At 37.6% G+C, this 24,971-nt stretch overlaps 3 long non-coding RNA genes across 12 annotated transcripts; 2 read left to right on the top strand and 1 right to left on the bottom strand.

Moving 5' to 3' along the window:
- Window positions 1-1,566: 1,566 nt before the first annotated feature.
- On the bottom strand, window positions 1,567-16,754 carry LOC143678090 (uncharacterized). Of its 3 annotated transcripts, none has more exons than XR_013173065.1 (4): window positions 16,650-16,754; window positions 6,429-6,518; window positions 5,158-5,278; window positions 1,567-1,895 (listed from the first exon to the last, which is right to left on the bottom strand). It is a non-coding gene; the product is annotated as an uncharacterized LOC143678090 (long non-coding RNA). The 3 variants fall into 3 exon arrangements; XR_013173063.1 differs by lacking the exon at window positions 16,650-16,754 and adding an exon at window positions 13,223-13,338; XR_013173066.1 differs by lacking the exon at window positions 16,650-16,754 and adding an exon at window positions 7,235-7,342 and having other exon boundaries at window positions 6,429-6,516.
- LOC143678097 (uncharacterized) lies at window positions 5,944-10,960 on the top strand. Of its 4 annotated transcripts, XR_013173069.1 has the most exons (6): window positions 5,944-6,054; window positions 7,892-8,011; window positions 8,111-8,206; window positions 8,628-8,738; window positions 9,775-9,862; window positions 10,482-10,960. It is a non-coding gene; the product is annotated as an uncharacterized LOC143678097 (long non-coding RNA). The 4 variants fall into 4 exon arrangements; XR_013173068.1 differs by lacking the exon at window positions 7,892-8,011; XR_013173067.1 differs by lacking the exon at window positions 5,944-6,054 and having other exon boundaries at window positions 7,770-8,011.
- Window positions 14,201-24,941, top strand: LOC143678102 (uncharacterized). Of its 5 annotated transcripts, none has more exons than XR_013173072.1 (6): window positions 14,201-14,469; window positions 15,868-15,959; window positions 18,441-18,560; window positions 18,656-18,688; window positions 20,066-20,287; window positions 20,927-24,941. It is a non-coding gene; the product is annotated as an uncharacterized LOC143678102 (long non-coding RNA). The 5 variants fall into 5 exon arrangements; XR_013173073.1 differs by having other exon boundaries at window positions 20,135-20,287; XR_013173071.1 differs by having other exon boundaries at window positions 18,441-18,688.
- The last annotated feature ends 30 nt before the right edge of the window (window positions 24,942-24,971 follow it).

Genomic DNA, 24,971 nt, shown 5'->3' on the forward strand with positions numbered 1-24,971 from the left:
CACATGCCAAAAAGGAGGAACAGGGGGTGCTCCGATACAGCCAAGGCCGGCCCTGCCCCTGGGTGTCAGTGCAGCAGGTCTCCACCCCCTTCCCCTGATGCCCCCAGCTTGCAAGCCTCAACTTGTGACCTCTGCTCCTCTCACACAGTGTCCCCTATGCCCTGCACAGTGTGTAATGTTAAAACATCCCTATAAATCTGTTTTTAAATTGCATAGATATAAGGAGGGCTCCCTGTTGGAGCAAGGACTCCGCCCTCTTGGCCTCATCTGAGTGAGTCAGCGGTGTGGCTAAAAGAGTGAGTGAACTCAGGCGTGCATATTGGAATGCAGCAGGCACCCTCCTTGTTGTTGCACAGCAGTGGCTGGTTGTGAGTCAGCTGGAAGCATGCTGTGGGATCTCCTCTGAGCTAGGAGGTGAGGCTGCTGAGGCCCCTATCCTGGGGGAGTTGCTATGCTAGAGTGGAACTGCTACTCCAAGGCATGAAACTGCTAAAGCAGAAGTATGTCCAACATGCCGCTGAGTCCCAGAAGACTGTGCCCTTGAGGATTTTAACAGGCAAAATATTTACTCATAACCTAGCAGCTCCATGAACTCCTGGAGCCCAGAACTAGAGAGACTGTGGGGACTAGAGAGGCCAGACAGAAAAGAGGGATGAGGCCGGAGGTCACACCTGGGAACACCTGGCCGTACAGGAGGAAAGAGGGAGAGTGCCTGTCGCCCCCTGGGGCCCCCCACAGGTGTAACTGCTGCTGTATTGCTGTGGGTTTGTGTATCGTCCACCACCGTCCTGACCACGCTGTGATTCTTCATGTGTGCAATCCTAAAAGCAGGAAAACGTTTAATAAGGCAGCCTTACACGTGGAGTCTGTGTTGTGCCATAAACACACTTTGACGTTCACGTGTGGCCACACTCCGTGGTGATAGCCTTGGTCTTGCTGCTGACCTCAAGCACTTAGTGTGTCATCAGGACTTTGCAGAGTCACCGAGGCAGGATCTGCTGGCTCATTTCCAGCTCTGCCTCCAAGTAGCCGCATGATGCTGGACTGCTGCTTGGCCCTACCCCAGCTCTCACATCAATGAAATGACCCTGGGGCCCCTTCCAGGTCCAAAGTGCTGGGCATCCTCGGGCTCATCCGCCAGCCTTGCTTCTCACCCTGAGAGATGGGCCCATTCAAGAGCGGGGCTGACACCATCTGATCACTACGTCTGTCAGCTACGTACGATAGATTGCTCACCTGCTGTTCCAGGATGTTCCTGATTGCAATCAGTGAGACTCATCAATAACTTACTTATAGCTTTTGAAAACTCAAAATTTAGCTGTGAAGAAAGTTAGTATCTCCATCCTAAGAAGCATTTTCCTTATGTGTCCATATCTACTCTTACAGTCTCAAAATAAAAAAGTTTAATTTAGTCAATCAAACATCTAATTATTTCCTGACTAATATTTAGACATTATTTTAAAGGCTATTTCACCAAATTAAAGTACTTTAAACAAAAACAAGAAAGACAATTGAAAATGATTATTTGTAAAAGACCATGACAAGCAATGAATCAAATATCTTCCCAAATGTATTTCGTGTAGGAAAACTTGCCAAACATGGTAAAAGCAGGAAGGTAAGAAGCGCCTCCCCTCCTCAGCAAAACCCAGCTCTCAAAAGGGTGTGCAGTCCATGTGCACACTTGTTCCCAGTCTCCCCCAAGGCTCGAAAGTGTGGCCAAGCGCTCCCCTGCTCTACTTGTGTTTGCAGCATTGCTGTGACCCCCTTAGATGCTCAGACCGAGCAGGGAGATTCCACAGCCCCTGCAAACTGATGATCCTTCTGTCAAATGAAAGTCGATTTTCCTCTTCTGCCCTTTAAGTTTTGTTCAGTTTGTCAAGTCTAGTTCTTCCATTCTTAAAGAGAAAAAAAGGACAAAATAGAAATGAAGTTTCAGCAATATTACAGATATCAATCTTTTCTGTAACGAGTTGCTTAAGAAGATTATGAATTTTAGGGACCAAGAATGGTAGGAGACAACATGGTTGCACTTATTGTTCTCTGAGGACTTTTTGGAGAACAATTTATTTTGCCTTCTCCAAACTCAGCCAAATAGTCTGCAAAAATGGAAGAATACCTGGTTTATTTTTTATTAATTAAAGAAAACAACAAAAGATAGTCTTTGTTTCCTGGACTACCATCTTGGAATGAAAAGTAAAACTAGATTACAGATGTGGGAATCCAAAGTTCATGGGGAGTAGTTTTGTGCTTAAAAATTATTCTGCTATAGTAAATGTTTCAATCTGAAGACCTCCTTCTAAGATTGTCCTTAAATTTAAGTAAAAAGAGAAGTGAAAATTCACCTGGAACATGCATGCAAATAACTGGAAATGCTGCCCCTCATTGTTTAAAATCAAACCTTAGTCCTTGTGCAGAAGCTCAATTTCTTGACTGGATGAGGCCCTGAAAGGATGTACTAGAGAACTCTAAAAATTAAGAGACAAAGGAACAGGACCAAATTTTATCAAGACCTAACACCAGTTTACAGAAATGCAGGGACATATGTTAAATGACATGAAATGCAATCAGCGAAGTCCAGACTGTGGGACATGTACAGGACAGACGGTCCAGCTTTACAGTAAATAAATACCAAGAGTAAATAAAAGTATATGGGTGCAAGAACATACGGGTGAAAAGGTACTTTTAGGAGAGGGCAGTGCAACAGTGGCTCAGTGGCAGAATTCTTGCCTGCCATGCCAGAGACCCTGGTTCAATTCTTGGTGCTTGCCCATGCGAAAAAAAAAAGGGGGTTATCTAAAAAGAATTTATATTAGGAGATATATCAAAAAATGGAATTTGTGGATTTTAGTTTGGATACTGACTCAAACAAATTTGTAAAAATATGAGACAATTGGGAAAATTTGTATACCGGCTGCGTATCTTATGATTTTAAGGAATTATTGTTGATTATCTTAAAATGATAAGGGTTATTGTGGTAAGACTTAAAAGAAATAATCCTTATCTTTTTGAATATGTCCTGAGTGACAGCATTTGTTTCTAGTACTCTGGAGGAGAAGTGTGTGAGGGATGTGTGCATGTGATTCCAGAGTGGTCATGAGTAAATATTTTTTTAAAATTGAGTGGTGGAAACATAAAATTTCATTATACTACTCACTTTATTACATATGTTTGAAATTTTGATGAGTGAAAGTAAAAAAATAGCAAGTGCAGTGCTGGAGAGGTGGGCGCACAACTGGCCCCTCCCACATGGTGGGTGGGTGTATGAAGTGTTGAGATTTAGTGACTCCAGGCCTTAGCATCTATGATTCTGCTTTTTCACAATCTGTCCCTTTCTGTCAAGACTGGCCATGGTTCTGTTCATACAGATTTTGCAACAAACTTTTCAGTTTGCCATGCAGCACACAGGGCTCATAACCACCAGACAATAGGACTTTCCACAAATCCTTCCTGGATAACTTCATCTCCAATCCTATCTTGTGCTGAAATGACTGACTGCTTCCATGTTTGGTTAAATCCTCATGTGGGGCACTATTCTCTGGAGTTTCACTTTCTAGAAGCCCAGAATTTTACAGACCATCAATTTCTGATTTCTTTGTACTCAAGGGTTCACTTCTCAACATATCCCTTTCCTGTCACATAAGGAGATGTAAGGACGAGCCAGTCTGCATTTTCCACATTTAGTTTGGAAATCTCTTCAGCTAAGTATCCCAGGTTATCATTTTCAATTTCCTTCTATCGAGCACCAAGACTCAAATTTGTCAAATTCTCTGCTGCAACAGTCACCTTGATTCAGTTTGCAATGATACATTCATCATTTTTGTCTAAGGCCTCATCAGAAGTACCCTTAGAGTCCATTTTTCTACCAAGAATCTCTTCAAAACAATCCAGACCTTCTCTATCAAGCACCTCACAATTCTTCCAGAGTCTTCCCCTTATCCATTTAAAAACCATTCCAACATGTTTCATATTTGCAAACTCAGAAGCACCCCACTTCTCTGGTACCAAATCCATTTTGGTTTGCTAAAGTTGTTGGAATACAATATATCAGAAATGGATTGGCTTTTACAAAGGGGATTCATTAAGTTACAAGTTTACAGTTCTATAGGTATAAAAATGTCCAAACAGGCATTCTGAGAAAGGTCCCTTTATTCTGAAGGAAGGCTGATGCTGTCCAAGGTTTCTCTGTCACATGGGAAGGCACATGGTAATATTTGCTCTCCTTCTCTCCTGGTTTCTGGTTTCAAATGGCTCTTTCTGGTTTCTGCTGGGGCATTTTCTTTCTGCATCTCCAAACACCTGTCTCGTGGTTTCACCTCTCTGCTCTCTGTGTCGGCTCTGAACTCTCTCTCTCTCTCTGTGTCTCTCTCTCTCCCCCCTTTCCTTCTTTTAAAGACTCCAGTAAATTAATTAAGACCCACTTTGAATGGACAAAGCCATGTATCCATGGAAATTATCTAACCAAAATGTCCCACCCAACAACAGGTCTTTCCTTACAAGACTGGATTAAAAGAACATGGCTTTTCTGGGGTACCTAACATTTCAAAACAGCACAGGGCAGGCCATGGTGGCTCAGCAGGCACAGTTCTCACTTGTCATGCTGGAGACCCTTGTTCAATTCCTAGTGTCTGGCCATGAGAAAAAACAAAACAAAACAAACAAACAAACAAAAAAACCCAGCACAGTGTCCTTTCCAGGAAGAGTCTTATATCCTGTATCCCAAAAGTATATTTCTAAGAAATAAACTCTCCCTCATCCAATACTGTGTCCTACATTCCTTTGATTAAGCATCCTTACAATCCAGTTCCATGAGCACTTACCCTAACTCCTGTCTACCCTAACTCCTGTTTGTACACAACTCTTTTGGGTATGGTTCTTTTCCTCTCTTATTTTGTCCAGCAAATCACTAGCTGAACTTTTCTTAGTTCAGCGGCCTGGCCACTAAGAGAATGGGTATGAACAGATCACCAAGGGATCCTTTCTGCCTTGTGGAAGAGTGGTCTTAGTTGTATCTTCCTGTGAAGTAGAACTTCTTGTTCTTAACAGGTAGCCATGGACCCCTCTGCAAACTCTAAGGACTCAGAGGATTTAGAGAGTCAAAGTCTTTGTGGGAATCTACCCAGTTTTCCCCTTCCCATCTGTCAGGGTTCCAGGTCTTACCATCCAGGGCTCTGACAATAGCATAAGAGATTTGCCTTGACTGAACTTTCATCACTTTCTTGAGCTTAGGAACTCAGCTCTCAAGTCATGAACTTTGTCTGCAGCCTTTTCTTCTTTTCTACTGCAGAAAAAAAGACTTATTTGTAAGTTAACTAACGAGGTCTTCTAGCCTTCACACTTAGTTTTCTATTTTTAAGTGTCCTCAGACCAGCCAGTTCCACTATCTTTGCATACACTTTTTAAAATGCTGTTTATTGTAAAATATAAAATATATACAATGCAAAGAAAGAAAAAGGCAATAATTTTCAAAGCATACTTCAATAAGTAGTCACAGAACTCAGAATTTCTTATGGGCTACCATTCCAACATCTCAGATTTTTCCTTCTAACTGCTCACAAACACTGGAAGCTAGAAGGAATATTAATATAGTGATTCAGCAGTCATACTCACTTGTTAAATCCCATTTTCTCTGTTACACCTCCTCCTTCTCTTTTAATCCTTCTCCCAATCTATAGGGACCTTTGGGGAATGCCTGTTCTGAATTTTTCATGTTGACAAGAGGTGTCCACACTAATTGGTAATCCTAGAGAGGCTGGTCCCCCTGAGTTTCAGGATTTATCTAATCTAGGACCCTCTGGGAATTATATGTTCCAAGAAGGCAAACCTAGTGCATGAAACATTTATAGGGTCTCAGTTCGAGCCCCAAGTGCTCTTATGAGTCAACAGGAGGTGGGGAAAGTGATGACACAGTGAGGTGTGGAATTTAGTTTGTCCTCTACAGCAGCTAGTAAATAGCCAGAAACAGTACAAAACACCTGCTGGAAGAACATTAGTGACAGGACACACAACATATACCAGTCTAGACCAAGTGGAATGGCTGAGCTCCCACACAGAACTGTAAGTCCCCCAAGCCATGGAGGCTGCTGTCCTACCCTCATGGACATAGCAGGCTGGTTCCCCCAGGAGAAGGGAAACAGACTTTACTAGCAGGAAAGGGCTCAAGTCAACCAAGTCCAATTGTGAAATTAATTAACAAATTTTGACTACTGAAAACAGGCCCCCAGCACAGATAAACCTGGAATAAGCACTAAAGGAACCAGGACTTTTTGCCCCAACAGAGAGGGGACAGGGCTAACAGAGAAAAAAAAAGTAGGCTTTTTGAGTTGAAGAGCACAAAGTATTGGAAAAGGACTGAAACCCAAGAAAAGGGGGCACATAAAGCCTGGAGATACATAGCGCCACATACCAACTCAAGCTCTTGATGGACAAACCTGAGGAGCAGGGTTCCAGTTCTGAAAAGGCTTTTTTAACTTTTCTTTTTACTTCTTAAACATCTCATTAGGTAGAACTGGAAGCACACTCTAAGGGAAATAAACGTAGGAGTGAGACTGAAGTCCAGGACTTCCCCAGCCAGAAGTATCACATGTGGGAACTTTCCCTAGTTTGATGAGAATCTCTCTCTCTCTCTCTCTCTCTCTCTCTTTCATTTACACTTTTAGAGTCTGCTGGCCAGGTTTAAAAGTGTCTTATGTTTACTTGCTTGTTATACTTATTTATGTCAATGCATGCATTGTTTATCTAATCATTTTGAATTAATAATCAGAAAGTCCAAGGAAAAGCCTTTTAAATAATCAATAAATTGTTCAAATTGTTAATCAAATAGTGCCTTCCACTCTTGAAATTCGCCTACACGAAACGCATGCTCAGGCTCCAGCACTTCTCCAAGCAAGGGCAGAATTAAGCTTGCCTGAGAGACAAAAATAAACCTAGTTACATGGTTTGTGATTTATATGTATATAAATCACATATACATACTGATGTGACTACTTCTGTCACATATACATACAGAAGTGACTACTTCTGTCATAGGGGTATCTTTCGGCGGAAGATAAGAGTAAAAAAAAAAATACATCTTTAAAATAAATAGACATTGACTTGAATATAAAAATACTAGTTTGAAAGCAGAGTGACAGTATCGGCACACTCTACTGTTATACTCATTGTTGGTGGGTGCTTTCTGGTCAGCTTAAACCAATGCTCCAGTAGGTTCATATGCATGTATGTCTGTCACTATCACCTTTCTGTCTTTATGTAGTGAGGAGCAGGTAGCATTGTCCTTTTGCAGTGATGTGTTAGGCCTGCATGTTCATGAAAGAGCGACTACTTGGTTTGTGTTGCTGCCCAATTTTGACCTTTTTTGTTTCTAAAAAGGATTTGACACCCTTTAAATTATAATTTGAACTCTATTTGAATTAATCCTAACCACATGAAAAAATGTTTACTCTATGGTAACAATCATAGAAGTTTGCATTTTTGTCTTAAAAGGAAATTTACTTGATACAGCAAATGACTTTTTCTAAGTCATAATCAGTCTAGTCTTTGTTTAGGCAACCAAAGAGATAGACAGCTGTGATACCAGAGCCATCTAACAAACAGTGAGTCACAGAAGGAGCCAGTGATAATTTATGTACTTTCCCCCTGCTTTTATTTAATTGGTGACCTACTAGAGATGGACTCTTTAGTGTATTTTAACATATTTTTAGTGTTGGTTTTTTTTTTTTTTGGTGCCTACATATTAGTTCAATCAATACATTTAAGAAATATTTTGAGAACCTAAGTGTTTACAACTACTAGCTTTTGGAGGTTTGTCTTGGGTTCTCCGTGTACTAATGTGGCCATTATAAAGGTGTTTGATGTTAGAATATGGCTTTTTAATGTGTCGATGCTTGAATAGAGCTATTCTCAAGCTGGAATAACTGAGACTGAATGGACAAGTGGATCTTCAAAAGGCGGACCTCTGCAGGCATTAACTAGGGAGTCTACAAGAGGGCCAAGAAGAACTCCAAGGAAATGGGTGATGCAAGGCTTATTGCTTAGAATTGGGTTTTCAAACTCGTAGGGTTTTAGTGATTATTTTATATTTATTGTTTTTGTTTTGTTTTCAAACTAACAGATGGAAACTTCAGAACATTTTCGTATAGATGGTGTAGTAATTTCAGAGAGTACTCCCATAGCTGAAACTATAATGGCTTCAAGCAACGAAACCTTAGTAAATATGTTTCATAAATTATATGAATGGTGAACCCTTTAATTAGAACTGGGGAGGTGGTGAATTTTGGCAAATCTCATATTTTCATATTTTAAAATAATTGTGTTTTAAATTTATTTTCCCTATACAGTTCTGAATTGTAGAATTTTTCAGTATAGCAAATTTATATAAATAAATCATTTCATCATATAAAAATCCTAAGTATTGTAAGGATGCTTTTTGCTAAAAAATCTTAAGAATGATAAGACCTCATAGTGGAAAGCACTTATATGTTCCTGTATAGGCTCTGTGCCCTAAATTTTTATCAAAGAAAACTTGAAAATATTACAGACATAGAAATATCTTTTGTTTCTTTTCTTTTTTTAAGTATCTTTTGTTATGTTTGGATAATTCTGAGTCTGAACAATTTGAATCTTGGCAGGTTGTCAATAGGGTGACTGGAAATTTCAAGCATGCAGCTCCTATTCTGCCAATCACTGAATTCTCAGACATACCCAGAAGAACACCAAAGAAACCATTGACAAGAGCTGAAGTAATGAATAAAATTTAGATCGAGGGCTATCATTCATGTTTAAAGAAGAAATATTTATATTTGTTTTTTGGAGTGGGAGGGAGCGGAGTTTTCTTTTTTGGGGTGGTATTTGTATAAATGTATCTATTATTTTAAAGGCATAGGTTTCTTAGTGAAAATGGAAGTTAACTGATAACATGCATCATATAGTATGCCATGCTAATATATTCTCTTGCTACTGGGTGCCTGTATCCAGTTTTCAGGGAAGTGGTCATTTGTGTGCTGCTTTGTATGTTGTATATTGTGTTTGTCATGGTGGGTACAGGATTATGAGGGAGGAGGCTACACTCTTATCTTTTAGACTGAAAGGTCAAATAATGAGTTTTTAAAGTGAAATCTGCTGCTTAAACTGATTAACACCTATCTAATTAAGCTTTAATATACTAACTGCATGGTGTATTATAATTTAAATGACTACTGAAGGAAATGAAGTATTTTGAATTGGGCATAAAGGTAAACAGCAAAACAATTCAAGGTTAAAAGATTTTGTTCTTGACATTGGGAAAATTGGATTGACTATATAGTTAAAAACAGTGCTGTAGCTGAAATTTGTTCAAGGTCCATGTTAAGTGGCTATCTTCTTTATTTGATCATTTATTTAATTACAGACTTCTTAACAGAGGAAGAAACAATGTACTCTTAATGTTTTATTAGTGAAATTCATGGCTATCCAGTGAGGAAGCTTAAAATTTGCTGCCATATTAGATGTACTGAGATTTTTTTTAGTTTAGTTTTTTTTTTTAACCTATTTGAATGTGTGGTGATTTTTCCCCCCTATTCACCACATTAAGATCTCTTCATATTCAAGAAATTTGAAGAACACTTTGGAAGCACATGAATACCTAGACAATAATGAACTTTGAAATGGCAGTTTTAGAAACTAGGGTAGACTTTTTAAACTGTTTTGTTCTTTAAAACTGTTACTTAAAATTATGTTTTAATTATTGTACTTCTACCTAAACTTTAACTTATGATTGTTTGTTTGTTTCTTATTAAGTGGGAGAAAAAACAGAGGAAAGAAGAGTAGAAAGGGATATTCTTAAGGAAATGTTTCCCTTTGAGGCATCTACACCAACAGCAATTAGGTATTCAGATACATTTAAACAAGGATTACTGCATTATGCTAGGGAATTTTTGTTTTTAATTCTGTTCTCTGTTTTCCTTTTGGGAACAGTTTAATTTCTTTAAGGTCATAATTTTTTATATTTGAGTCAGTTTCTAAATTAATTTCATTAAGCAGAAAGATTATAGGTAATTTACCTAATATATAATGTGTATTTTAGTGAAATAATTTTTTTCCTGATACTTCTATCTCAATTGTAAAGGCTATGTTTTAGATATTTGTTAAGTTGTTTCTGACAAAAGAGTCAAAACCACACTACTTCTCCCACTTATCTCCCAAATGTGTTAGCTTAGTGGGTGTTTATCAGCCTTCTGATAAGTATTATTTATCTGAACATGATTTTCTAATAAAAGCTCTGTGTCTAACTTTTTAAGTGAAAAATGTGTAGCAATTTTAAATAGATTGACCTGAAGCAATTTATGAGACAACTGTTACCTCAAAAAAATGTAGTTGGAATTAGGAATAGCAGTGAGATTTTTATTGCTACTTGGAATTACAAAGAGCATTGACATTTTATGTTATTTATCTAAATCATGACTTTATCTAAAATTTATTTTTCTTCATTATTTCCCTCCCAACAGTGCTAGTTGTTGCAGGCCAATCAAAGGGGCTGCAGGCCGGCTGTTAGAACTCAGTGATTTCAGGATGGAGGAATCTTTTACATCTAAGTATGTTCCTAAATATGTTCCCATGACAGATGTCAAGTCAGAAAAGACAAAAAGAGGACGTACCATTCCTGTGTGGATAAAAATTTTGCTGTTTGTTGTTGTGGCAGTTTTTTTGCTTTTGGTCTATCAAGCAATGGAAACCAACCAAGGAAATCCCTTCTCTAAATTTCTTACTGATCACTCTACAAAATCCAACTGAATGCTATCTCTTTGGCACACTCAACTTGGTCTCCTATTTTTAATAACCTTATAAAAAACATTTGCGTACATTTGACTCAAGAACTAAAAATGTGATTTCGCCTCTATCAATGTAATATTTCATTGAAAAGAAAACAAGACATATAAATGGACTTCATTTAAATGTTTTGAACTTTGGACTCATAGGAGATCACTTTGTGTCATATGAATAACCTTTTTTAGCTCTGGAACTTTTTGTAGGCTTTATTTTTTTAATGTGGACATCTTATTTAATTTTTGAGAAAAATGTATATTGTTCTTGTGTATTTGGAAAACAAGAAGGGCAAAACATGGTAGTATAATGTGAAGTTACACATTTAAATACTTTGAATTCTTAAAGATTTTACATTTCATTTTCTGCTGAATTAAAAACTTAGAGATATGTGAAAGATAATGAAATTCAATAAGAGGAAACATAATTTGGGGTTGCACAACTTCAGCAAAGATTGATAGTATTTTGGGGGCAAAGCACAGCAATAATCTCTTCTATAATTTTTATTAATATCAATGTTGTTGTAGCCCTATTGTACTCAGACTTTTTAAAAGATTTCTGGTATCATGAAAGTCCTACATTATTAAGATCCATTTAAATATAATTGATTTTTAGCAGGGATCTTTTAGTGCAAGCATGTTTTAGAAAACTGTTAGTTGGCTATACATGTCTTAAAAAGCTATTAGCTGGCTATCAGGCCATAATTGGAAATTTGTATTCTTTATTTACAGTAAGACACTTATTCTGTCCAATTTGTTACAAAAATATTTTTTAGATTGATTAGTATGTGTGTGTTAGTGTAGAAATTAGAAACTTAAAACATTTGGATTCATTATCACACTGTCTTCTGTTACCAAAAACAAATTTTGCCCAGTTTTTTGCCCTATATTTCACAACATAATTTAGTTAAAAAGTGCAAAAGAGTATTTGCTTTTAAATTGCATAGTAAACTTTCTTGGATATGCAATAGTTATCTCATAAAGTTGTAAACTCTAAATATGAGAAGGGCATTATGATTCATGTACTCTTGAAAAGAGTTAACATCTTTGTGGTGGATTTTTTTTTTTATCTGAAACTTACCTCATGTATAACTTGGTTGAGTAAAGTAGTAGGTAATTGAAATTTCAGTCAAATCAAGTGAAACATAAAAATTTTGAACGTATTGAGTTTGAAACTTAGTTATTAAACATGAAGCACACTAAAAATATGTTATTTTAAAATATCAACTGCAATAAAAATGATACTTTTGAAAAAGGAAAAATCTGAAGATATATATTTAACTGGCACCCAATTTTTATTTTCATGAGCTCTATTCTGATTTTCAGTTTGTAGATATTTTGTAGACATTTTCACTTAACTTTGTGATTGATACCAGAGACATTTGAGGATCTGGTCCTGTAGAGGGAGTGGGAAACTTACTCCTAAATCAGAAATGCTTATCTCTGAGTAAAAGTGTTTCTTTGAATGAGCCACAGAGGGGCCACATTTTACTCAATCTTTCCACTATAGATAGGGTAATAGCAGGTCTTACTTTGTTTTTAAACTTTGTTTTCCATATTGTTTTCAATCTTTTGTCTACAATTTAGAAATTGTGAGAAACTGCAGTTTCTGTTTAAAAATGTGGGAAGTTAAATCACATTTAACATGTATGTAAGGTCCGTTCTCTTGAAAAGGGTGGTCCAAAATAGCAAAAGTAGGACCAGGTAAAATACATAGTCTTTATTTTTTAAAACATGTATTTGGTCTTTTGTCTGTGTCTGTTTTATTCCACTAGAGTAAATGTGTCCTTGGTGTAAATGCAAAGCATTTCCTCTTGATTAAATTGTAGATGTAGTAGTAAAGCCTTTATGATATAATTCAATAATAAAAAAATAATTAACCTTTAGTTTTGTCATTGCAATAAATGCTTTTCAGGTAATACAAACCGTACAATTCTCTGATAGCATATCTTGCGTGGTATATCTTAATTATTGAAAATTTAGTTCTCATTTCAGTCTGTTCTTCCATATTTTCTTTTTTTATAATCATGGTAGTGAGGTCCTCAGTTGTCCATGGGTAAGCAAAGTATAGCCATTATACTCACAGAATGATAGGAAAACTCCCAGAGATACCTCTCCCACTCCTTAAAATATAGTAACTACTTCTTTTCAGTCTCCATTTCCTTTTTTCCTGTTTTGCTCTTAGTATTCATTTGTGGCATTTCTGATTATTAATCTTGTTTTGAGACTAAGCAAAGATACCACTGATTTTTCATCATAGACTTTTGTTCAGAAGGCAAAAGTACAGTTATTTTTTTCATCATTCAAGTGTCTACCCAAAAGTAGTTTTATTTAAATTGGTGACATTCCAAGTAATACATGCACTATAATTAATTAGAAAGCAAATAACTTCAAAGGCTTAAAATAAAAGATTTTTGTGTGCTTACCAAGTGTATTGTTCTGTTCACTTGATATCAACTCACTTAATCTTCATGATAATCCCATGAAGTAAGCATTTTATTATTCTCTTATTACAAATGAGAGAATTGATAGTCAAAAGAAATAAGGAACTTGCCCAAGTTTGTGTAGCTAGAAGTGGTGGGTTTGGTTGTGTCTGATATGATAAAGGGGACTGTATATACATTTTTTAAACCAATTCTATGTTCAGCCCTGTTCCTTCCACAACTTCAGATCATACTTCTAAGTTCCAGACCACTTAGAGGTTCTTTAGGGTTAAATAGTTAACTTCTAATTTTGATCTTTCTCTGCAATCATTTGTTTGAGCCTTCTTTAGCTTTGCAATTTCATTTTCCATTTCTTAATCTCTTTTCCATCTTTCATATTTTTAAAATACAGAAACCTCATTTAACTTCCTGCAAAGGCATTAACATTATGTATCCCTTTTGTAACTAAAGACAAACTGGGTTAACATAAGCACCAGTTGTAAGTAGACAGGGATACTTATCTGCAAGACCTAAAAACCTTGGACAAAGTTGTAACCACAATTAAACCTTCAAAGATACAAATATGACTATATGTGGGTGTTTTAGTTTTGTTATGCTGCCAGAAATGCAATATACCAGAAATGGGTTGGCTTTTATAAAGGGAATTTAAGTTACAAGTTTACAGTTCTACAGCCACGACAATGTCCAAACTAAGGCATCCAGAAAAAGATCTTGATTCAAGAAAGGCCGATGGTGTCCAGAACAACTCTCAACAGCTAGAAAGGCACAGGGCCAGTGTCTGCTTGTTCTTGGTTTCTGGTTTCACATAGCTTCCCCAAGGTGTTTTTTTCCCCCCTACATCTCCAAATGTCAGCTTTTTCCAAAATATTTCCCTCTTCAAAGACCAATCTTGAATGGGCAGAGATCCATCTCCATGGAAACTACCTAATCAAAAGGTCTCACAATTTGGTTGGTCACATCTCCATGGAAACGAAAAGATGCCACCCAAACAATAGGTCTGCCCCCACAAGACTGGATTAGGATAAAGAAGGTGGCTTTTCTTGAGTACATATAACAGACTCAAACCATCACAATGGGTCACTGGACAGGTCATGAGCATGATCAGCTGCACCTCCCAGCACAGCAATGCGAAAAGAAGTAGGAGTGGGAGTGAGAGCCTAGAGGAGCCGGTTAGTGTTTTAGCTGTGATGCCTAAAACTGCATCTTCCCATGGGGCGCAAGTGCAGAAGGTACCAACTTCACCTTACAGAGAAGCTCATCTGTATCCATAATTCATGGGATAGTTCGTGTTGTGGTCTGCTGTAATTGCCCTATGGGGACTGTAATTGGTGGGAGAGCCACTGTAATTCTGCCCAGACTCTGGGGAGCTATGGTTCGACTGGCTAGTAGCACCTTTGTTTACCTTGGTAGGAGGAACTGTCCACACAACTCTGCAGTGGGCACCGGGTGACTGACTATAGATTGTAGGGCTATCTGCCTGAGCCATATCTATTCCCACCGCTTCAGCCTCCTCTACCATATAGTTGAATTTGGTTGTATCCTGATCTGCCCCCACCTCCAGTGGAGCTGTAAGAGTTGGAGTTACTTTGCCGGTGGTTATTGCTCTTCTCTTTGCCCTAGGGGAGGAGGTAGAGGGCTAGTTGCTGTTTGGCTCTGGTTGTAGAATCCACATTTAAATATGTATATATATAGTTATATTAGCGGTTAAATATTTTTATTAAGGTATCTTTATCCTTTTGAGAGATCCTTTATAGGCAAAGAACCAAAAATTTTTCAGAGCTACTTTGGAATAAATCAAAGCTGATTTTGAAAATCTGATCTAATCTAAGGCTTTTATTCTAAACCACCACTGACTTTATTGTCCAGAATTGAACACATTGATCTTGTGACAATGGATAATTTGGAATGGAAAAGATATGTATGGTATACTTGTTTTATTTGTCCTAATAACAGAAGTAATTGTAATATAATTTATGGCTTGAAAGAGAAGTTTCCAGATCACTGTAAAATTGGTATTACTAAATGCCAAGCACCACGTTAGGTACTAAAGTTTCTCACTGGGATATCAAATTCAATGTATTCAAACTCCCAAATCTATACAGACCAAATCCAGTCTTCCTCTAGAATTCTTCATGAGTATTTACGAACCACCTTCCACTAGAAGACAAAACCTCTCAGGTACCTTTTACTTGTCCCTCTGTGACCATAACTATTCAAGTCCGTTGACTTTACATCTGAAAAATAACTCTAATATACTTATATTTCTCTCAGTCTCAACTGCTATTCACTGAATTCATTCATATTTAATTTTATATATGGTCAATTCTTTTGAATGATGAATTGATTAGTGAACACTCCAAAGAAATCTGCAAGGTCTACATAAATTTCAAAGCAGTACTTGATGTTTCAATCATCAAATTAAATATACAACCCCTCAAATTATGATGGCAGTTGTACTAGCCAAGCTCCAATATGAGTCCCAGTGATCCCTTCCTCCTGGAATTCAGATCATTTTATAGTTCCTTCCAACATTTTATCAGGGTTGCTCAGTGTGACCAATAGAATATGGCAAAGGTGATGTCACAAAAAGATTGCAGCTTCCATCTTAAGTATGTTCTCTCTTTCAGATAACTCTGGAAGAAGCCAGCTGCCATGTCAGAAGGCATATAAAATTAAATATGAATGAATTCAGTGACTAGCAGTTGAGACTGAGAGAAATGTAAGTACATTAGAGTTATTTTTCAGATGTAAACTCAACAGACTTGAATAGTTATGGTCACAGAGGGACAAGTAAAAGGTACCTGAGAGGTTTTGTCTTCTAGTGGAAGGTGGTTCGTAAATACTCAGGAAGAATTCTAGAGGAAGACCAGATTTGGTCTATATAGATTTGGGAGTTTGAGTACATTGAATTTGATATTTCAGTGAGAAACTTTAGTACCTAATGTGGTGCTTGGCATTTAGTAAGCACTCAAATACTATGTAAATTAATCCAAATTAAGATCATCTGTTGGTAGTTAGAGAACTATCTAACTCTCAGGAGATAAATTTGAACCAGAAATAGTTTAGAGTCCTTAGTAAACAGATATTTCTGATATAAGAATATATTAAATTGTCCACAGAGATGTGGAGGAATGAGTAAAGGAGTAGAGGGTATATCAGTGTTTAAGGTAAAAGTAATGAAAGAAGAACAGGAGGATGTGGTGTCACTGAAGAAAGCATTTTAAGATGAGTGGTCAAGAGTTTTGTGCAGCTAAGTAAAATAAGGGCCAAGAAATGGTGGTCTACTAAATTTGCAATCAGGTTGTCACTGATCTTGGTGAGACCAATTTCAGTGTCAGTGTAGGGACAGAGTGTAATAGCTCTGCTTAAGACAGCAATAGAGAGTTGGCAAGTCAAGGAAGAATTTTACCTGGTTTTTAAAATGAGACCATGCAGGCAGCACACAGATCAAGAAATGAAACAATTACCAGTGCCCCAGAGTCGCTCTAGTTTCTATCCTCTCCCCCTGCAAAACCACTATCCTGGCTTTATGACACCATGGAGTTCGGATTTTGTCCTACTTTGTTGCTTTATAAATAGAGTCATGTATCACATAATCCTGTGTGAGTGGCTCTCAATTATCATTCTGTTTTTGAAATTATCTATATAACTATAGTTGTAGGTTGTTTTATTGCTGTATTGTATTTCAAATCTCTCCATTCAATTTTTTAGTAAATATCCCAACTTTTTGTTGTTTAGTGTTAGGCACCATTTTTATTAGAATTTTGTCCAACTGGACTTTTTATTTTAAAGAAGTGGTAGATTTACACAAAATTCACGCATAAATAGGAAGTTCCCTATTATTAGCACCTTGCATTAGTGTGGTACATTTGCTGCAACTGATAAGAGAACATTTTTATGACTGTACTATAACTGTAGTGCATAGTTTACTCCAGGTTCACTATTTGTGTTAAACAGTCCTACGGATATATTGTTTCACATTTTTAGTCTCATAGTATATATATAACTTAAAATTTATCCTTTTAACCACATTCAAGTATATGTTTCAGTGCTGTTAATTACATTCACAGTGTTCAACTATCATCACCACCATGAGTTACCCAAACTTTTCCATCTTCCCAAACATGTCCTTTTGTGTCTGGCTTATTTCACGCAACATGATGGCTTCAGGGTTCAACCATGTTGTCTATGCATCAGAACTTTATTCCTTTTTATGACTAAATAATTCTCCATTGTGTGTATTTAGCACATTTTGTTTATCCATTCATCAGTTGATGGCCACTTGGTTTGCTTCTCTCTTTTGGCTATTGTGAATAATGCCACTATGAACATAAATGTGCAAATGTCTGTTCAAGTCCTGCTTTCAATTCTTTTAGGTATATATCTGGTAGTGGGATTGCTGGATCATATGGTAATTCAATACTATAATTTTGGAGAAAACACCAAACTGTCTTCCACAGTGGTTGCACCATTTTTACATTCCCACTAACAACAAATGTATGTTCCTGATCGTCCACATCTTCTCTGACACTTGTAATTTTCCATAGATTCTTAAAAAAACATTTTTTATTATGAAATGTAACATATATACAAAAACAATAAATTTCAAAGTACATTGTAACAAGTAGTCATAGAACAAGTTTCAGAGTTTGGTATAGGTTACTGTTCAACAATTGTAGGTTTTCCTTCTAGCTGCACCAAGATGCTGGAGACTAAAAGAAATATCAGTATGATTCAGCAGTCATATTCCTTTATTAAATTCTGTCTTCTCTAGTAGTCCTCCATAGATCTTTCTCCTAATCTTGAGGGGTATTTGGGCTCTACCCATTATAACTTTTTCATTTTGGAAAAGGATGTTGCTGATATGGGATAGGGGGATGGAACCAGTTGATGTTCTTGAAGAGGGTGGGTGGCCCTTTGGGTTTCAGGACTTATCTGGCCTAGGAACCCATCTAGAGGTTGTAGGTTTCTATAAAGTAATTTTAGTATGTGAAACTTTTGTCGAATCTCAGATAGAGCCCTAGGGTTCTTTAAGGTTAACAGGAATGGTTTTGGTTGGGGATTGGCAAACTGGTAATTAGCAATACCTAGCTAAAGCTTGGTTAAGAGTAGCCTCCACAATAGTCTCTTGACTCTATTTGAACTCTCTTAGCCACTGATACCTTATTTTTGTTACCATTCTTTTCCTCTTTTTGGTCAGGAAGGTATTGTCAATTCCATGGTGCCAGGACCAGGTTCATTCCTTGGAGTCACGTCCCACGTTGCCAGAGAGACTTTCACCCCTGGATCCATTGTTTTTTAATAGCTGCCATTCTAGAGGGTATGAAATGATGTCACAGTGTGGTCTGATTTGCATTTCCCTAGTTGCTAATGATGTTGAGCATTTTTTCATGTGCTTTTTTTTGACATTTGTAGATCCTCTTTGGAGAAATGTCTATTCAAGTTTACGTAAGTCTTTTGCCTATTTTATAAGTAAGTTGTTTATCTTTTTGTTGTTGAATTGGAGGATTTCTTTATATATCCTGGATTTTAACCATTATCAGATATGTAATTTCCAAATATTTTCTCCCATTGTATAAATTGTCATTTTACTTTCATGATAATTTCAATGAGTTCCCATTTATCTTTTCTTCTTTAGTTGCTTGTGCTTTAGGTGTAAAGTTTAAGAAACCATTGCCTAACACAAAGTCCTGAAGATGTTTCCCAATGTCTTCTCTTAGGAATTTTATAGTTCTGATTCTTATATTTAGGTCTTTGATCCATTTGGAGTTGATTTTTGTATATAGTGTGAACTAGGTGTCCACCTTCATTCTATTGCATATGGACACCGAGTTTTCCAGCACCATTTTTTGCAGAGACTTTTCTTTCCTAACTGAGTGAACTTGACACCCTTGTCAAAAATCAATAGGCCAGGGGTGCGAGGGTAGTTCAGTGGTAGAATTCTCACCTGCCATGCAGGAGACCCAGGTTTGATTCCCGGCCTATGCACTTCCCAAACAAACCAACAAAAAATTCAACAAATGGTGCTGCAATAATGGGATACTCACATGGAAAAAGAATGAAATGTGACCTCACCATACAGCATACAAAAAAAGAAAAGAAAGAAATCAGTAGGCCATAAATATGAGGGTTGATATTTGAATGCTCAGTTTAATTCAGTTGTTTTAGATGTTTGGTTCTCTTAGTTGCTTTTGTAAATGGAGGGTCTTTTTTTCTTCTAATTTTTGCTTCAGATTGTTTATTACTAGGGTATAAAAACACTCCTGATTTCTGGGGTTAATTTTGTATATTGCCATTTTGCTGAATTCTTTTATTAGTTCTAGTTGCTTTGATGTGGATTTTTTAAGGATTTTTTTATATAGTATCATGTCATCTACAAATAAAAGTTTTACTTATTCCTTTCCAATTTGGGGAAAGGATGATTTTTTCAATAAATGGAGATATAAGGAAAAAAATGAGCCTTGATCCTTAACACTATGCACAAAAATTAATTTTAGGTGAATCATCAACCTAAACAGCTAAGCTTCTAGAAGAATACACAAGAGAATATCTTCATGGTCTTAGAGTTAACAAACATTTCTTAAACAGAATCCAAAAATCACTAACCATTAAATAAAAATGGATAAATTGGATTTTACAGTAAGAACTTCTGTTAATCAAAATACATTATTAAGTAGAACAAGCAGTGTGGACAACCAAAGCTATAGGCTGAGACCCCAGTCTCAGGGTTTGTTCATATGAAACTTAACCCCACAAAGGATAGGTCAAGCCTACTTAAAATTAAGCCTAAGAGTCACCCTCAAGAAAACCTCTTTTGTTGCTCAGATGTGGCCTCTCTCACCAGCCAACACAACAAGCAAACTCACCACCACCCCACCCCACCCCCGTCTACAGGGGACATGACTTCCAGGGGTGTGGACCTTCCTGGCAATGTGGGACAGAAATCTGAGAAGGAACTCGGACTCAGCATCAAGGGATTGAGAGAAACCCTAGAATGAGCAGAGACCCAACATCAAGGGATAGAGAAAATCCTCTCGACCAAAAGGGGTAAGAGTGAAATGAGACAAAGTGTCAATGGCTGAGAGATTCCAACCAGAGTCGAGAGGTTATCCTGGAGGTTATTCTTATGGATTATATAGATATCACCTTTTTAATTAAGGTATATTGGAGAGGCTGGATGGAACTGCCTGAAAATGTAGAGCTGTGTTCCAGTAACCATGTTCCTTGATGATGACTGTATAATGATATAGTTATCACAGTGTGACTGTGTGATTGTGAAAACCTTGTGTCTTATGCTCCTTTTATCTACCTTGTCAACAGACAAGTGGAACATATGGAATAAAAATAGATGAACAGAATGATTTCTAAATGTTGTGTTAGTTAATTTTTTTTAATTAAAAAAATTAAAAAAATAATAAACAATAGAGGGAACAAATGTTAAAATAAATTTAGTAGATTGAAATGCTAGTGATCAATGAAAGGGAGGGGTAAGGAGTATAGTATGCATGAATTTTTTTCTGTTTTCTTTTTATTTTTTTTTCGGAATTGGTGCAAATGTCCTAAGAAATGATAGTGATGATGATGAATATACAACTATGTGATGATATTGTAAATTATTGATTATATATCAAGAATGGAATGATCATATGGTAAGAATGTTCATGTTTGTATGTTGTTATGTTTAAGAAATAAGAAAGAAAGAATGAAAGAAAAAAGATTTCCGGAGAAGATGGCGGCTTAGTAAGGCACGTGGGTCTTAGTTCCTCCTCCAGAACAACTACTAAAGAACTAGAAACAGTACAGAACAGCTCCCAGAGCCATGACAAAGACCAGACACACAGCGTACCCCATTCCAGAACGGCTGGACCGGCTAAGAGACTCCGCCACGGTGAGGTCCCCAAGTGGTGCGTGCATCCCCGGGCTGAAGCGGCTGGCGGCCGGAGCCCCTCCCTCCCTCCTTCCCGGGCTGGCTGGGAGCTTTGGATAGGGTTCCCCAAGCCGCAGCGACCAGAGCCCCTTCCACACACGCGGCTTCCCGGGCCAGCTGGGAACCTTGGACCGGCGGTTCCCCAAGCTGCGGCGGTCCTCCCACACGCAGCTTCCCGGGCCGGCTGGGCACTTTGGATCGGCGGTTCCCCAAGCCGCGGCAGCCTGCGACCCTCCCCCATGCACGGCTTCCCGGGCCAGCTGGTAGCCTCAGAACAGCAGTCCCCTAAGCCGCGGTGGCTGGCGACTGCAGCCCCTTCCACACATGCGGCTTCCCGGGCCAGCTGGGAGCATCGGAACAGTGGTTCCCCAAGCTGCAGTGGCTGGCGACCCTCCCCCACAGGTGACTTCCCGGAGGGAAAGAAAAGAGCCTCCAACAGTAGTAGAGACTGAGCCCAACCTAACACCAATAGTGGCATTAAGGAGCCACTTTCTGACTACTAAAAATAGGCCCTCAGCTCAGGCGAAACTGATCAAGGCAGAAGTCGCTGATTGGGCTAACTGAAAAAGAGGAAAGGGGGCGAAACAGAGCCTTCTGTGGTTGTTTCTATGGAGGCTTCATTGCCTCTGGGCTCAGCGCAGGGATTACATAGGTTACAACTGCCCTGAACACAGAAACAGGCTACTTTTAAGGCTCTCTACCACCTGAACCTTCCCCGCGGGAAAGGTGAAACGCAACTCAGGTGGAATCCTTCTCTCAAGGAATTCAGATCCCAGGACTTCACAATTTGAAGCCATTAAAACCAACCTACAGCTCATGGATCATTCTCAAAGATAGACCATATGCTGGGTCACAAAGAAAGTCTTAACAAATTTAAAAAGATTGAAATCATACACAACACTTTCTCAGATCATAAAGGAATGAAGTTGGAAATCAATAATAGGCAGAGTGCCATAAAATTCACAAATACATGGAGGCTCAACAACACACTCCTAAACAACAAGTGGGTCAAAGAAGAAATTGCAAGAGAAATTAGTAAATACCTAGAGGCGAATGAAAATGAAAACACAACATATCAAAACTTATGGGACGCAGCAAAGGCAGTGCTAAGAGGGAAATTTATTGCCCTAAATGCCTTTATCAGAAAAGAAGAAAAGGCAAAGATGCAGGAATTAACTGTCCACTTGGAAGAATTGGAGAGAGAACAGCAAACTAACCCCAAAGCAAGCAAAAGGAAAGAAATAAAAAAGATTAGAGCAGAAATAAATGAAATTGAGAACATGAGAACAATAGAGAAAATCAATAAGACCAGAAGTTGGTTCTATGAGAAAATCAATAAGGTTGATGGGCCCTTAGCAAGATTGACAAAAAGAAGAAGAGAGAGGATGCAAATAAATAAGATCAGAAATGGAAGAGGAGACATAACTACTGACCTCACAGAAATAAAGGAGGTAATAACAGGATACTATGAACAACTTTATGCTAATAAATACAACAATTTAGATGAAATGGACGGGTTCCTGGAAAGACATGAACAACCAACTTTGACTCAAGAAGAAATAGATGACCTCAACAAACCAATCACAAGTAAAGAGATTGAATTAGTCATTCAAAAGCTCCCTGAAAAGAAAAGTCCAGGACCAGACGGCTTCACATGTGAATTCTATCAAACATTCCAGAAAGAATTAGTACCAACTCTCCTCAAACTCTTCAAAAAAATCAAAGCGGAGGGAAAACTACCTAATTCATTCTATGAAGCCAACATCACCCTCATACCAAAACCAGGCAAAGATATTACAAAAAAAGAAAACTACAGACCAATCTCTCTAATGAATATAGATGCAAAAATCCTCAATAAAATTCTAGCAAACCGTATCCAACAACACATTAAAAGAATTATACATCATGACTGAGTAGGATTCATCCCAGGTATGCAAGGATGGTTCAACAGAAGAAAATCAATTAATGTAATATGCCACATCAACAAATCAAAGCAGGAAAATCACATGATCATCTCAATTGATGCAGAGAAGACATTTGACAAGATTCAACATCCTTTCCTGTTGAAAACACTTCAAAAGATAGGAATACAAGGGAACTTCCTTAAAATGATAGAGGGAATATATGAAAAACCCACAGCTAATATCATCCTCAATGGGGAAAAATTGAAAACTTTCCCCCTAAGATCAGGAACAAGACAAGGATGTCCACTATCACCACTATTATTCAACATTGTGTTGGAAGTTCTAGCCAAAGCAATTAGACAAGAAAAAGAAATACAAGGCATCAAAATTGGAAAGGAAGAAGTAAAACTATCACTGTTTGCAGACGATATGATACTATATGTCGAAAACCCAGAAAAATCCACAACAAAATTACTAGAGCTAATAAATGAGTACAGCAAAGTAGCAGGCTATAAGATCAACATTCAAAAATCTGTAGCTTTTCTATACACTAGTAATGAACAAGCTGAGGGGGAAATCAAGAAACGAATCCCATTTACAATCGCAACTAAAAGAATAAAATACCTAGGAATAAATTTAACCAAAGAGACAAAAAACCTATATAAAGAAAACTACAAAAAACTGCTAAAAGAAATCACAGAAGACCTAAATAGATGGAAGGGCATACCGTGTTCATGGATTGGAAGACTAAATATAGTTAAGATGTCAATCCTACCTAAATTGATTTACAGATTCAATGCAATACCAATCAAAATCCCAACAACTTATTTTTCAGAAATAGAAAAACCAATAAGCAAATTTATCTGGAAGGGCAGGGTGCTCCGAATTGCTAAAAACATCTTGAGGAAAAAAAACGAAGCTGGAGGTCTCGCGATGCCGGACTTTAAGGCATATTATGAAGCCAAAGTGGTCAAAACAGCATGGTATTGGCATAAAGATAGATATACCAACCAATGGAATCGAATAGAGTGCTCAGATATAGACCCTCTCATCTATGGATATTTGATCTTTGATAAGGCAGTCAAGCCAACTCACCTGGGACAGAACAGTCTCTTCAATAAATGGTGCCTAGAGAACTGGATATTCATATGTAAAAGAATGAAAGAAGACCCATATCTCACACCCTACACAAAAGTTAACTCAAAATGGATCAAAGATCTAAACATTAGGTCTAAGACCATAAAACAGTTAGAGGAAAATGTAGGGAGATATCTTATGAATCTTACAACTGGAGGCGGTTTTATGGACCTTAAACCTAAAGCAAGAGCACTGAAGAAATAAATAAATAAATGGGATCTCCTCAAAATTAAACACTTTTGTGCATCAAAGAACTTCATCAAGAAAGTAGAAAGACAGCTTACGCAATGGGAGATAATATTTGGAAATGACATATCAGATAAAGGTCTAGTATCCAGAATTTATAAAGAGATTGTTCAACTCAACAACAAAAAGACAGCCAACCCAATTACAAAATGAGAAAAAGACTTGAACAGACACCTACCAGAAGAGGAAATACGGATGGCCAAGAGGCACATGAAGAGATGCTCAATGTCCCTGGCCATTAGAGAAATGCAAATCAAAACCACAATGAGATATCATCTCACACCCACCAGAATGGCCATTATCAACAAAACAGAAAATGACAAGTGCTGGAGAGGATGCGGAGAAAGAGGCACACTTATCCACTGTTGGTGGGAATGTCAAAGGGTGCAACCACTGTGGAAGGCAGTTTGGCAGTTCCTCAAAAAGCTGAATATAGAATTGCCATACGACCCAGCAATACCATTGCTAGGTATCTACTCAAAGGACTTAAGGGCAAAGACACAAACGGACATTTGCA

The sequence above is a fragment of the Tamandua tetradactyla genome, chromosome 1 (assembly GCF_023851605.1).
Source record: "Tamandua tetradactyla isolate mTamTet1 chromosome 1, mTamTet1.pri, whole genome shotgun sequence".
Classification (NCBI taxonomy): Eukaryota; Metazoa; Chordata; class Mammalia; order Pilosa; family Myrmecophagidae; genus Tamandua; species Tamandua tetradactyla.